The sequence below is a fragment of the Panthera tigris genome, chromosome F2 (assembly GCF_018350195.1).
Source record: "Panthera tigris isolate Pti1 chromosome F2, P.tigris_Pti1_mat1.1, whole genome shotgun sequence".
In the NCBI taxonomy this organism is placed as follows: domain Eukaryota; kingdom Metazoa; phylum Chordata; class Mammalia; order Carnivora; family Felidae; genus Panthera; species Panthera tigris.
In genome coordinates, this window is record NC_056676.1 from 69,906,318 (window position 1) to 69,920,794 (window position 14,477).

The window sequence follows — 14,477 nt, forward strand, 5'->3', positions numbered from 1 at the left end:
ATGAAAACTGCAATCACCAAAGCCCAGGGATCGGATGCTGTAAGAGGCTGCCACGATAGGGTGGAGCTTTTAGTCCGGGGAGAGCCTCTATAAGGAGGTGGCCACTGTATTCATACAGTTGCTGGGGCCTCACATCCCTGGGCTATCCTTACCTCCTCTGATTTTCTTACGCCCTGCATCCTCCACCAGCAAATCTGGTTGGCTCTGCATCTGAAATATGTCTCACCAGTTGGTGCCATCCCTCTTTGTCCACACACCCCCAGTCTCTTGGGTGCATTGCTGGGACATGATCTCCATGCTTCCACTCTTGCCTCCTCACGATCAAATATGTTCAGACAATTTGGGGCCATAACTTTGTCCAGGTCTTATACAGGAGAACTTCTCAGAGGCTTTCATTTATGAAAATGCTAATCAATATGCTGAATCTCCAAGAATAGAATAGAGTAGACAGCATATTGCAAACATATTTGGCCACAGCATGTTTTCTTATGGAGTATTTCACACAACTGCCGTCCCATAGAATGCAGTCTGGATAACCCAGAAAATGTCTGTGAAAAGATATCATATAAAATTATTATTATCCCACATGATGACCCAATGGGGGACGGAGACACTCACAACAGTTTTGTTGAACTGGGAGTCAGGTTGAGTAAGTTTTAGCTGCAGTTAGCTACTTTTGAGCTCTGTGGCCTTGGGCAACTTATTTAATCATTCTGAGCCTGGTTTCCTCATCTGCAAAATGCAGATAATAATTCCCGTCCTGTCAACTTTGCCAGGCCGTTTGGGAGAATCCAGTGAGATGATGGACGCTAGAGAAGGGGGCATCCCTTTGCCCCGCGAAACCAAAGCACACCCAAACCCAGTGCCATTACTGTGCTACCAGGGAGGCCTGGACAAACGTTAGTATTTCTGGTTACACCATCTCTGCATTTAGTCATGATCAAAGAGCAATAAATTAACATTTGGCTTATTTACTTGAGGAACTGAGAGTAAAAACCCAGGGAGTTGCTGGCCATGGGCTAGAAATCAAACAAAACAAAGAATTAATTGGAACTGTACAGAATGCCAGTCCGTGCCATGCACGGGAACAGGAAAGAAAAGCCAGATGCCTGGACAGAGGATGTAAAGAGCAGGGATTGTGTGAAAAGTCTCGGGAGGTAAGAGAACTTCTAGAGAGAAGCTATGAGACTGTAGCTTAAAGATTGATTATCATCTCCACTAATGGTGTTGACACAGTGCCCTACACCGAGTCACTGAATGGCACTGGGGGTGGTAACTCAGTGAGGGTCAGTGGGGCAGTGTGGCAACTCCTAACTGGCAAAGCTCTGAGTCTTTGTAAGGTGCCCATTCAGAGTACCTGGTTCAGACCAGGTCCGCAAGCTCTGCTGATGTCTCCTTCCGGACCCAAACGCTGCCAGGTTCTCTTTTCTCTGGGGCTTCGGGCTATGACCGACCAGGTGAACTTGGGCTAAGGACACTGAACTTCCAGACGAATTCACACTCAACAAATACAACTTGTGTTTCTGGGCCAAGCCTCTGTTGGTGATGATGACAAAGATGATAGAATTAATAATGGTCATAAAAAATAGAACATCCAGGGGCGCCTGGGTGGCTCAGTCGGTTAAGCGTCCGACTTCAGCTCAGGTCACCATCTCGCGGTCGGTGAGTTCGAGCCCCGCGTCGGGCTCTGGGCTGATGGCTCGGAGCCTGGAGCCTGCTTCTGATTCTGTGTCTCCCTCTCTATCTGCCCCTCCCCCGTTCATGCTCTGTCTCTCTCTGTCTCAAAAATAAATAAAAACGTTAAAAAAATTAAAAAAAAGAATAGAACATCCATATGGAAGCTTAGAAAGTCACTCATATCCAACCCCCTCAAGGGGGTTGGATAAATAAATAAATGGCCGGTGTTCTTTCATTTTGTTATGTGCCCACTTATCAGGAAGTTTAAATCCAAAGTACTTTCTCCACCTACCCCCAAACCTTAAGATTGAGGCAACAGTGCCCCAGGCAAGAACTCAATCGAATGAAAAAGGTTTCTGTTTGCACAAAGTTGTTTACCAGGATTACTAAGCAAACAGGAGAAATGGAACAAAATGATAAAAACAATCTTTGGTGCTTTCCTGTGGGATTTTCTGAGGTCTTTCAAAGCATGTCCAGTGACTGGTGAAATTGACTTCTTGGAGGAAAGAGAAGAGGAAGGAAAGTGAACAAATTATCATGAATCTTGTCTCTTGTGGGTTTTAGGGCTGTAGCTGACCGTGGCTGCTCCCAGCCTTTGCTGAACATGAGTTTTTTGGTGTGACCTGTGGTTGGGTACATAGGCCAGTGGTGTTCCCTGGAAACATGGGTAGGCTGAGGCCAGAGAAAGCTGGTAGAGTGGAGTGTCCTGGCCTTTCTCAGAAATGAGGGTTCTCTAAGAGTCCAGATGGTAGTACAACCAGGGGGGTTATCAGCAGTGGCACCTGAATTGCCTGGAGCAGGAAGGGACACAAATATTTAGGTAGCTGCTGGGTTTCTCACAACTAGGAGAATCTCAGCTTATGAAACAAACTGGCAGCTCATTATTGTCCCCGCTGAACAGATAAGGAAACTGAGTCTCAGAGATTACATTGAACCTGTTTAAGCTTACCCAGCCCCAACCCAGGAGAGCCTGGATCCAAATTCAGACCATCTGATGCCATGTCCTGAGCTTTTTCCCTACAGTGAGGATCTGAGAAGCCTGACCTTTTCCACGCCACCCGCCCGCGATTCAGTGTGTTTGGCTTGTTGTCATTATCTAATTACTGGTTTGCTCTGAAGCTTGCCTTCATTTCTGGGCAGCTCCTGGGATAGAGACACATTCAGTAGTGACAATAGATGTCGTTTCTTGGGGTTGAAGAGTGACTCAGAGTGAGAAGATGGGTTCAATGACCCAAGGGGCCTTAGAACCCCTTGAATTTTGACGGCTCACAAACAGAGCACTTATGAAGTGTCAGGCAGAAGGCTGAAGGCCCTCAGCAGGAGCTCGCCCTTCCTTGCGATAATCTTAGGAAGTACACATCATTGTCATATCCATTTACAGATGAAAAGACTGAGGCTTACTGAGATTGACTTGTCGAAGCTTGCATAGCCAGAAAGCAGAAGAGCTGGGAATTGACTTGAGGTAGTCTGAGCACTTACTCCTGACTCTGAAAATACTTGTCGAATATTAAGTTGTTCTCAAAGAGGTCCTCCGACCAGCATTGACATCAACCAGCAATGTGTTAGGGATACTGAATCAGAAACTCTGGAGGTGGGGCCCAGCCCTCCGGGGTTGTAGCAGCCTTCCATGTATGCTGATGTACACTCCCATCTGAGAACCCCGTGACTATGCTGAACTGCTGTGCTCTAAGGGAGAAAGGACTCAGAGTACTGCAGGTGCCAGGTGAACGTAGACTTGGGAAGATGGCTTTCCAGGATGGGCTGTTGTTTTGGATTGTGGACCACACCTGAGGGAATAGAGCAAAGGCAAAAATCTCTCCAGAGAGCGCATTTGATGGGAAGAGAAGGGGGGATGGGGTGACCTCACAGCTACCTTCCAAGAATACAGTGTGTTTGTAGGACACGTGTCATTGATCCACTAAGGATCACTGAAGTCAAGTGACTTGGCCAAGGCCCTGGAACTAGTGACAAGTGATGGACTCAAAGTCAAGCCCCTGACTCCTTATAGGGCATTCTACTACTGTGTCTCCCCAGAGCATGGTGAGTCATAGACGTTTCAGTAACTCCCTCTGGATCATGAGAAGCTCTTCTCAGTAATGGTCACAACCTTCTCCTGATCACATAACCTGGAGTGAGGGAAGAATAAAAAGGACAGCAGGGCTGGTGGTTCCGGGAGGGAGGAAATATGAAGGGAGGGATTCAGAGAGGGGCAGAGAGGAGACAGGGAGACATCATGTTCTGGGAACCCAGGACTATCTCCTCATCTTGGCCATCATCGTCACCATTTACTGGGCTGTAAAATGCTCTAAAGTGGTGCCACACAAAACAGGGTAGCACAGCTGAACTTGACTTTGATTCCTGGCTTTGCCGGTGACCCTACACAGTTTATTTAACCTCTCAGAGATTGGATCCTCATCTACAAAACGAGAATCCTCAGAATTCTGGCCTCATAGGATTTGAGGGAAATTCTAAGGGAGTTAATGTATGTAAAACCCTTAGCAGATTGCCTGGCTCATAATAGGTGCTCAATAAATGTGCACCAGACTTGGGAGTGTGGAAATAATTTCCCATTAATTTGCTTCCCAGGGATGGTGGTTAATGTCAGGAAAATATGCAAGTCTGGGCCAGAGCTGAATTCTTTTTTTTTTTTTTTTTAATGTTTATTTATATTTGAGAGAGAGTGTGTGTGAGCAGGGGAGGGGCAGAAAGGGAAGGAGACACAGAATCGGAAGCAGGCTCCAGGCTCCAAGCTGTCAGCACAGAGCCTGATGTGGGGCTCGAACTCACCAACCATAAGATCACGACCTGAGCCGAAGTTGGACGCCCAACCAACCGAGCCACCCAGGCGCCCCTAGACCTGAATTGTTTGAGAGGATGTAAGGGGGGCTGAGGCTGCTACCAATGGATCACCTTATCTCTTTTTCCAGTACGTAGTGGATAATGAAATAAGAACATCTCTTTGAAAGTTCCCAAGTCATTCCCCTGTCCAGGGTGCTCCCACCCCTCAGTGCAGCCCTGACCCCACTCAGAATGGCCCTTAGGCCCTCTCCTTTCTCTTCCCCTTCCCTCCCTCCCTCGCTCTGGTTCCCTGGACATTGCCATGCAGACTTGCATCCCAGTTTTCAGCAGCAGCTCACGTCTGTCCATAAGAACGCCCACAGCCTACACCAGAACAACGGGGTGAGGGTGTAAGCTGTGGTGGGTCCCGAGAGGCGGGGCAGAGTGCCGGCACCCAGACCATCTCTAGCATTGAGAGAAGGAGGTTGACTCTATATAATCTCTCGCTCTACCTCTACCCATGTGACCAAGATGCTTGAACTCATTCATAAAATAATAGGAAAAGCTAACATTTGTTTGAGCCAGTTCACTATATGCCAGGCATCAGTCTCAGTGTTTTATGTGTATTTACTCAAATAATGCTCAACATAACCCTCAAGTAGAGCTACTGTTATAATCCCCATTTACAAATGAGAAAATGCAGACACGGAGAGGTTGAGTAACTTGCCCCGGGTCACGCAGCTGGCAAGTAGGATTTAAATGCAAGCGTTCTAATGACAGAATTTTCCCTCTTAACCACTATGTGATGCTGCTTCTCCAAAGGGGACAGCAGGCGTTCGTGACAGCAGAAAAGAGGTCTTATTTCTAACATATATTTTGTTTAAATTGTATGAATATGAGTGTTATTATTAACTTGGTTCTTAGAGAAGTGCGTATGGCAAAGGTAGTTTACAAGGATTTTCAAGGGGTTGGAGTTGCTTTGGGATCAACTTTATTCCTGTGGCATAAAGGCCAAGTGAGGTCTGGAAAAAAACACCCTGGGAGTTGTGATCTTGTCAACACACCCCCACCCCCACACCTCTGCTATCAGCAGAATATGAAAATGCCCATCTCAGTATGCCTGGAAGGGAACAAAAGTCACCCAAATGGAACATGCAGAAGGTGGGGTGTGTGTTAAGGCCAGGAAGGGGTTGCCCCCTTACAGAGCGCACGGAGAGATTTGAGCCAATGCCTTCATGTTCGCTTTGGGTATTTCTCAACATCAGCTAGTAGAGCCAATTCTGATACTGCCATCTTCCACACTCCACCCCAATACACACTTGTGTCTAGCCGAATGTCTGCTGGACATCTGTCCCTGCAAAAGAGAAGCTCCCTTAAGAACCTAGAGCACAGACTCAGTGTTTTATATTGCCGTAATTTCACGTGTAAAAGAATCACGAGAGACTGTATCGATCAGTTTTGCTGCTTAACAAAGAACCCTGCCCCCAGATCTCGGTGGCTTATAAAAATGAAGATTTATTTTCTATTTATGTCACAAGATGCCCACAGCTCAGCAGTAGTTGTGCTTCAGGCTGTGGGTTGACTAAGGGTCAGTTCCATTGGTCTTCTTGGTTTGTGATTGCACAGGAAGGAGCAGCCCCTATGCGCAGTGTGCTGTTCCAACAGAAGGCAGGAATGCAAGACACTGACTTTTTAGGTATGCGGTCACCTTACACGTTTGCAGCCATGTGGCCCATAGTCCACAGGCCAGAGCAATTCAGTGAGCCGAATCTGACAGTAGAGTAGGAAAATCGACTGGCCCTGTGTGGCAAGGATGTGAAAGCATAATCCTTTTACAGAAGACTGGCCTGTAATCCAAATTATCACAGGGATTTTTTTTAAGCATGCAATTCAAGGGCCCTTCCTCAGCTATTTTAATTCAGTAGGTCAGGGTAAGTAATAACCAGGAATAATAATAATAAAAATAATAATAGTAATAATAATAAAGATGGGACACCTGGGTGGCTCAGTCAGTTGAGACTCTCTGCCTCTTGATTTTGACTCAGGTCATGATCTCATGGTTCACAGGTTCGAGCCCTGTGTCGGGTACAGTGCTGACAGCCCAGAGGCTTTTTGGGATTTTCTCTCTCCCTCTTTCTCTGCCCCTCTCCAATTCACACACACGCATGTGTTCTCTTTCTCTCTCTCAAAATAATTAAATAAACTTAAAAAATAATAAGGATAATGACTGATATTGTTTGCCTTTTATGAGTTTTATGAGCCAAAAACTGTGTTAAGTGTGCATGTATGATGTTGTTTAATCCTTATGATCTCCCTTTTATAGGTAAAAAAGAGAAGCTCAGACATGTTCAGAAACTTCCCCAGGTTACACAGCTAATAAATGGTGGAGCAAGGGCATGGACCTGTGGAGTATAACTCCTGAGCACCCCGAAGTCTTCTTCTGCTTCTCAAATATGCCAATTCTCTCCTGCCTCAGGGCCTTTGCACTTCCTTTCTCCTCAGCTTGAATGGAGTTTTCTCCCATTCATTCACTCATTTCTCAAGTTGCAGTAGAAACATCACTTCTTCAAAGAAGATGCCTGATGGACTCTTTTTGTGGGTCTCCTGGATTTTGTCAGCCTTATGTGACCTTCTGTGCTGCGGCAACTCGCTTGATGGGAGCCCAATCTCCTGTGCATCCTCTAGCCTCCTAACACCTCAGGCTGTCTCAGCTCTCCTCAGGGAAAACAGGAGATGGGAAGGGGCCAGCAGATAAGTCTCTCTCTGTTCCTTCTCCCGGATGGGCTCTCCAAGACACGGTTGTCCCAGATGGCTCATCCATCTGAGCCATCAGCTCTATTTTCTTGCAAGGCTGGTGCCAGCTCTGTAAAACACCACCTTGCATGTGCTTTCCCTCGTTCCTTCACTTCCTCTTGTCCTTTTCTCTTGCTGCCCTAGACTGCCTCGCCCAAGAAAGCATTAGCAAGTGAGATTTACTGCTGGGTTTGCTCTCTTGGGAGCCCAACCTAAGGGACCCCTTCCCATCTAAACTTGACCACCCGTTTTTCTCCCTCCAGTACCCCAATCTTGTGTCTCACAGTGTTTTCTAGCACAACTACCCATCATATCTAATATATGTGGTTGTGTGGTTATCTGTTTAACAACAACCTCTCTCCCTCCACAGTAAGCTCCATGAGACAAAGATTGCACAGTGTTGATTGCCATTGTGTTGCTTGTACTCAGTGGATGGCCTGCCCATAGCAGCTGCATAAATAATATCCAGAAATGAGTGTGCATGCCTGGGTTTGAATCCTTGTTCTGACTCTGTTACTTTGGCGAGTTACTAAAAATTCCTCAGCTTCGTTTTCCTTCTTTTTGTGGAAAAATGGGACGAGGTACCTACTTCAGACGTTCTGAGAACCAACGCTGGTGATAAACGTAGATGTTCAATAACTGATAATAATTGCTGATATTATTAGGCAAGGCCAGCCCCCAGCAATCTTTTCCTGTAAGGGGCCAGATTGTAAATATTTTAGGCTTTGTGGAAGAGATGATCCCTGCCACCAATTCAACTCTGTTATTGTGTGAAAACAACCATAGATGATATATAAACAAATGGGTGTGTCTGTGTTTTAATAAAACTTTATTTACAAAAACAGGTGACAGGCCATATTTTGGCCCTCAGGTTGTAGTTTGCTGACCCCTATACTATACGGTCTGAGGGCTTGTGCTAAGTCATATCACCCGACTGCAAATATTTCTGAACTTTCTAGGCAAGGCTTCTCCCTTGATTTCTTCTCCGTGTTAAAGATAAGCAATAGTTTCCTGGCAGTGACAGTGTACTTTCAGGGAAACCTTATTCTCGGAGTCTGTATTTGTTTATTATACGTCTCCAACAGGTGTGAGCGGTAAGAGACCTACCGTATATTTTCTCTCCGACTCTTTGTTTCCTGGTAATGGTGCACCTTCTCCACGTACACGAAGCTAGCCTGTGGTGGGAAAAATCAGCATTTGGAAGACCGGAACTTCGCTTGTCTCCTAAGAAGAACCTTACTTTTATGGTAAATGTTTTTAAAATATGTTGTTTCCTGCAAGAGGTATTAGAGATAGTCTTTTTTTTTTAATTTGGTCAAGGCTTGAGAGAAGAGCAGATCTAGCCATCATCTATCTATCTATCTCTATCTATATTGACCCCAATATATCTATATTGATATCGATATCAACATCAATATTGATATTGATATCGACGTAGCTGTATATCTAATGGGGTCGAGAGAATAAGACAAGTGTGCTTTAGAGAAAACAGTAGATTTTTTAAGCTTTGTTATGTATCAGGTATGTGAGAGGGGGCCAAGACACCACAGCTGATGGTTCATCAGGAACCACCCACAGGAGAATTGAGGTGCTATTAATAGGAGGAGAGGGAATTACAAATCGGAGCTGGGTGGGGCGGATATGAAGTGGCTGCCATATCTTACCCCTGTGAGCATCAGCGTGCCTCTCTTGTGCTGATGAAAAAAGATGTTGTAAAGGGCACCTTGCCCATTGCCTGGTACAAAATAGAGCTGGACTAAATCTCTCTTTTTTTGTAATTATTAATAAAACAAGACACTCCACAAATCCTACCAAGGGTTAAGCCTACTTGAACTGATCACACGTTTGTTGGATTCTGATGCACATTACCTTGATGTGACATTGCAGACCCACGTTCCGCACATCTTTGTGTTCTCCCATCCTTGGAGTTTCGGTGATGACTCTCCTCATGGTTGCAATGTGGCTGCCTCTGCTCTAAGCATCATGTCTTTTCAGGACATCTTTTTATGCAGGATGAAAGAAAGCAGCTGGCAAAAGGGGCCCCCTCCTTTACTTCCTTTGTGCTGGAGAAGGAAATCTTCCCCAGAAGGCCCCTTGCAAACTTCTCTTTATGTGCCATTGGCCAGAAATGTGTCACTCATCTGACCCTAAACTAATTGCTCCCAAAGGGGGTGTGGTAACCATGATTGGCTGAGAAGAACCATGATTCATCTACTGTGGCTGGAACTAAGAAAGAAGCGGCATGCTCACGGGCAGAGAGAGTCTGCCATATCTTTTTTGTCATTTCCTTCTCACGTCTATTTAGTTGACCAGTTCCTAACTCAGTGCCTGACCTAAAATAGGCACTCAGTATGGTTTTGTTGGGGGATGAGTAAGTAATACGTGAAGAAATAATGACTAGAATGTCCTCTCCTTGCCTTTTCCCCTATTTATTCTTTTTGTTTTCCTTATTTCTCCGAGTCTGAGAGAGGCAGTCCTGGAACTAGTCTTGTCCATGCAGACGACTCTTCCTAAACTTGGTAGCACGGTAAAAGATCAGTGTGGTTCATCACACCGTCCATTTTCCGCCTTTGGTATGCGTTGGTCAGTGTGATCAAGGAGAGAACAGGGTAGGGGAGGCTGGTGGTGTAATCAAGGACTGACTGCTCAGCTATGACCAAGCCTGTCCTCAGCAAGACAGGGAACCATCAAAGTCCGATTCCCTTCATTCTTCTCTCTGGGCAATTTCCTATGGATGTTCAAACTTTTCTATTAGAGTGTCAGTAAAATGACAGCGAGCTGTGGAAAATATCAAAGAGAAATGGTGTGGAATGCAGCAAGCATCTTGGAAGCATTTGTTATCAAGTATGTAATGAGATAATTATAAACCTCTTTCCACTTAGCTCACAGCCCAAAAGGTCTAATGCACACCCTTCCTATCACTTTTTAAATCTAGTTTGAATGAAGCACTGGGAAATATTTCTTTAAAGAGTGATCATTCTGGATTATTCATGATTTCAGTCTTGTTTCACGCCATTATTGGACCAAGGTGGGGACTTTGTGCTCAATTCTGGCGTATCTCTGGGAAGGAGAGAGGATGACGAGTGGTTCTTCATTCTGGGCGGCATCTGATCTCTATCACTTATTAGCTATGACATACTGGGCAAGTTGCTTAATAGAGCCAAGCCTCAATTTTCTCATCTACAAAATGGGATAATAATTGAGGGTGGTTCTGGTACAGACACTGCACAAAGAAAGGGGTGCAATAAATGCTATCTGTCACATGCTATCGTCATCAGTTTGCCACTGAAATGACGCGCACGTTTTACAAAGACGGCTGTAGTTGTCATCTTTGAAAACAAGCCTATGCCGTTTGGGAAAACCCAAAGTCAGTCCATCCAACAACAGCCAACCAATTGTTGTGATGCAGGGTTTGTATTCTTGGCATGGTGCCAGGTGCTGCGGTTAGAATGTGTGAGGTGTGGGGTGGGGGGGCGCTTCATGTTGCTCAGAATGACTCTGACCAGTCAGTTAAGGGTGGTTAAAAAATGCCCATCGAATTTGATGCTTATTTTGCAGAAATGAAGGTCTTTGGGTTGAATCATGTCACCCAAAAGGGTCACTTCATATTGAATTGATTCTTAATGGGTTCTGTCTTGCAGTTGGGTGTGAAACCAGGAGCATGTGCTGTGGCAGCATGGAGAAGAGGGATGTCAGGCTTCACTAGACCTGTCCACCCACAAAGCCATTGTCACTTCAGGCAAGCCTCCTCACCATTCCAGGCCTCCCGCTCTCTAACACGAGCATTTAAATACCCACCCACAGCATTTAGATGGTTATTGCAAGTAAAAGATGAAATGATTTCATTGTAATTATTATTATGGTTACTTACTATGGTCTCAGAGGAGAGTTCTTTAAGATGCTGGAACTCTCTTGTGTCCAGGAGCGTGAGAACGATTGTTCTTCTATGACCAATTCTTTCCAACTCTCCACATAAATCCAAACCAAATGCAAAAGGATATATTTAAAAACATTTCTTACTTGACCACCGGGAGCTCTGAATGGACTAGTGTAGAAGTTTGGGTCCTCTGAGAAGTACACACTAAGACAGGGTTAGATGCCCAAGAGGGTCATTGGAGGAAACACCTGTGAAGAGAAAGAGGGAGGAAGTAGGGGGAGGCAGGGAGAGACTTTAGACCCTGATGTAGGTCTCACACCTGTGAAAGGAGAGGAGGAAGGAAGGAGACCAGGCAGAAAGAGTCTGAAACTGAAGTACATTTCTAAGATCCAGTGTTTGGACAGAGACCAAATTGCCTATGAGAGCAGTTCCGTGTCCCAGAGAAATGAGCCTGGGCTTATACCCTCGTCATGCTTAGTCATTGGCAGGGAGCAGCCTGTGGGAGGTGTGACCTTGGCATGAACACAGTGGCGGATCCAGCACTGGGACATTCAGTCAACTATGTTTCCCATCTCAGGAGACGTGAGCAGTACATTTTCATGGCTACCCAGCAAACTGTGAGACATTTCCTCCTTGAGAACACATCGTAAGAACTTTGAAAAACAAACCAGAACATTTGTGATAGTATAGATTTTGCACCCCAAATCAATGTTCCATTCCCTTGACTTTCACTTCCCCCTCTGTTTCAGCTAGACCAATCATGTTGAAAACCCCCAGGTTTGTAGAGTTCCTCATTTGACAATTAAAAAAAATTTATGTGACTGAGTCACATGCGCTTCCTTTGTTTTATCTTTTCAATGAGTTGTTTTCATTTCTTGGGTTTTCTTTGATTTCATGTTTTCCCTATCTTTACCCATCCACCATCGCCTGTTCTTCATACTGTATTGCTGATGTCTGATGTGGTATTTGTGGAATAAATGGACCAATAATTAGTGAACGGGCTATAAGAGTCAAACCTTCTTCATGTCTGTGATCTCCTTGGTGTCAGAGTCTTTGTCTTAGGGTGATGACATATAATGGAAAGGCCATAGGTTTTGTTCTATGATTAGACACAAATCAGCTGTGTGATCTTGGGCAAATTGCACCACCTATGTGAGCCCAGGTTTCTTTTTTTGACTAATCAAGCCAATAATAGTATCTATCTCGTTGAAATGTAAATGACAGGGTGATAATAAATGTAAAGTTCTGGGCACAGTGTCCAGCACATTGGAGATGCTGAACAAGTGACAGGTAATGAACGAATGGGCCTGAGGAATGTGTAACACATAATGTAATACATAATACATAACTCATTAGACTTTGCTCCTTTCCCCGCCCTCCTGAAAGTCCCCTGTCCATATCTAGTCACAAAGGATCCAGGCAAGAACAGGTAGATGGATAAAGGGTTGGAACATAGCAGCAAACAGGCCAGTGTTGAGCACTTACTGTGTGTGCAGCTACTGGGCTAATCACTGTGAGACAAGTGGAGATGACTGAGGTATACTCCACGTCCTCAAAGAGGTGGCATTTCAACATGGCATTAGGTGTTTGAAGGTATTGATGGATGGACACCTGGGGTGCAAGACAGCATCATTATAGGATGAATAGGAATAGTGTTTTGGAAAATGTTGAGCAGACTGGGCTGTGGGGAAACAGAGGGAAAGACATAGCTCGAAAGTTAGTTGAGAGGGGAATCCAACATGGCAGAGAAGTAGGGGGACCCCAAGTTCCCTCGTCCCTCAAACACAGTAGCGTTGAGGCCAGAGGACTTGGAATTCCAAGAGTCCGGACTTCAGAGTGACAGAGACGTCTCCAGGAGCCCATGGGGACAACCTGGTGGGCCAATAGGTGCGTGATTGGGAACTGGGAGAGAGAAAACGGGCATAGGCACCACCCGTAGGAAGGGGAGGGATTCCCTTCTGCAGACAGAGGGAAGAGAAAGAGAGGTTGTGCAAGTGTAGGACTGTATTTGGACAAGTGAAAAACCACAGACTGGGGGTCAGGAAAAAAACAAAACGGAGAAAGAGCCAATCTCTAACTGCAGGCTTTCTCCCGACTGGGGCCCCAGCTGCCCTGTGTGTGCACCTGCGGAGGAGGGGAGCCAGCCCCGGGCTCAGTACCTAGCTCAGAGGTGCAGTCCGCAGTGGGAGAAAGCGATCCCCTTCCTGGAGTGCTGTGGGAAGAAGGTGTATATCTGTTCAAAGGACAAAAGACCCTGCCTGCGCCCGCCAGCCAGAAGGCCATTTATCTGTGGGGTGGAACAGCACTTCCCAGGAACTGGGTGGGATGCGGGGAGCGGGACCCTTTAAGACATCTGGGTCTGAATCCCAGATGAGGAGCCCCAGGAAGAGTGCAGGAGACTAAGGAGGGGGTGGGGGAAAAAACCCTGGCCGCTGGAGCCTGCGGCACTGTGAGGACAGCCTGAACAGAGTGGTTTGGGACACATGGTCCCGGGAGGAGAGACTGGGGTCTTGACATTTTTCCCCCCATCACCAGCAAGGTGGGGCTTCAGGGAACAACAGCAGGGGCACAGTGGAGGGGGACCCCCTCCCCGCGCCTGGGAACTATGTATCTACCTGAGATGGACACTGACCAATCAGACAGCCCCTCCTCCAGACCAGAGCTGCCACTGGATCCAAGGCACCCAGCGGGTTTGCATTTTCTGATTTAATTCTTGGACAATTCCTATTATACATATATGAACATATATATACTTTTTCCCCCCTTCCCTCCTCTAGTCTGGTTATTCTGGTTGCGGGGCGTTGTTTTGTTGGTTTGTTTAAGCAAACATATTTAATCTATTCTCTTTACACCTGTTCTATATCTCCTTCTTTATTTTCCTCCCTCCCTCTCTCTCTCTTTCTCTCTCTCTCTGTATTAAGATATATAGTTGCAATGTCTGGTCAGTTTTCTTTTCTTTTCTTTTTCCCCGTCCCTGTCATTTCTCTCTTTGTATGGGATAAGGCCTCTTGCCCACCACCACCACCCCCAATTTTTTTTCACTCTTTTTTTCTTTTTTTTTTTTTTTAATTTTTTTTTCCAGGGCTACTTTGATGAACACATGAAAGCATACCTGGTGGAGGGTCCAAAACATCACTACAAGCACGGAGATAAAGCAACCAGTCACAACAACAGAGAGCACGGAACACACTCCGAAAACCACCTCCTGAGGGGCCGAGCCCTAGGCAGTGCGTGACCCCTCTTTAATATAGTAGTGCTCGCAGGTACGGGACACATGACAAGCTTTTAAAACACATAAGGGACAGAAAAGTAGCCAAAATGATGACACGGAAGAATTCTCCTCAAAAGAAAT

At 45.8% G+C, this 14,477-nt stretch overlaps 1 long non-coding RNA gene across 2 annotated transcripts in view; it reads left to right on the forward strand.

The window, feature by feature from the left end:
• LOC102954788 overlaps positions 1 to 14,429 on the forward strand; it is a 74,487-nt gene extending 60,058 nt beyond the window's left edge. For both annotated transcript variants that reach the window (XR_006213021.1, XR_006213022.1), the window contains exons 3-4: positions 8,334 to 8,495; positions 14,208 to 14,429. This is a non-coding gene — a long non-coding RNA (uncharacterized LOC102954788). The remainder of the gene's footprint in view (positions 1 to 8,333; positions 8,496 to 14,207) is intronic.
• The last annotated feature ends 48 nt before the right edge of the window (positions 14,430 to 14,477 follow it).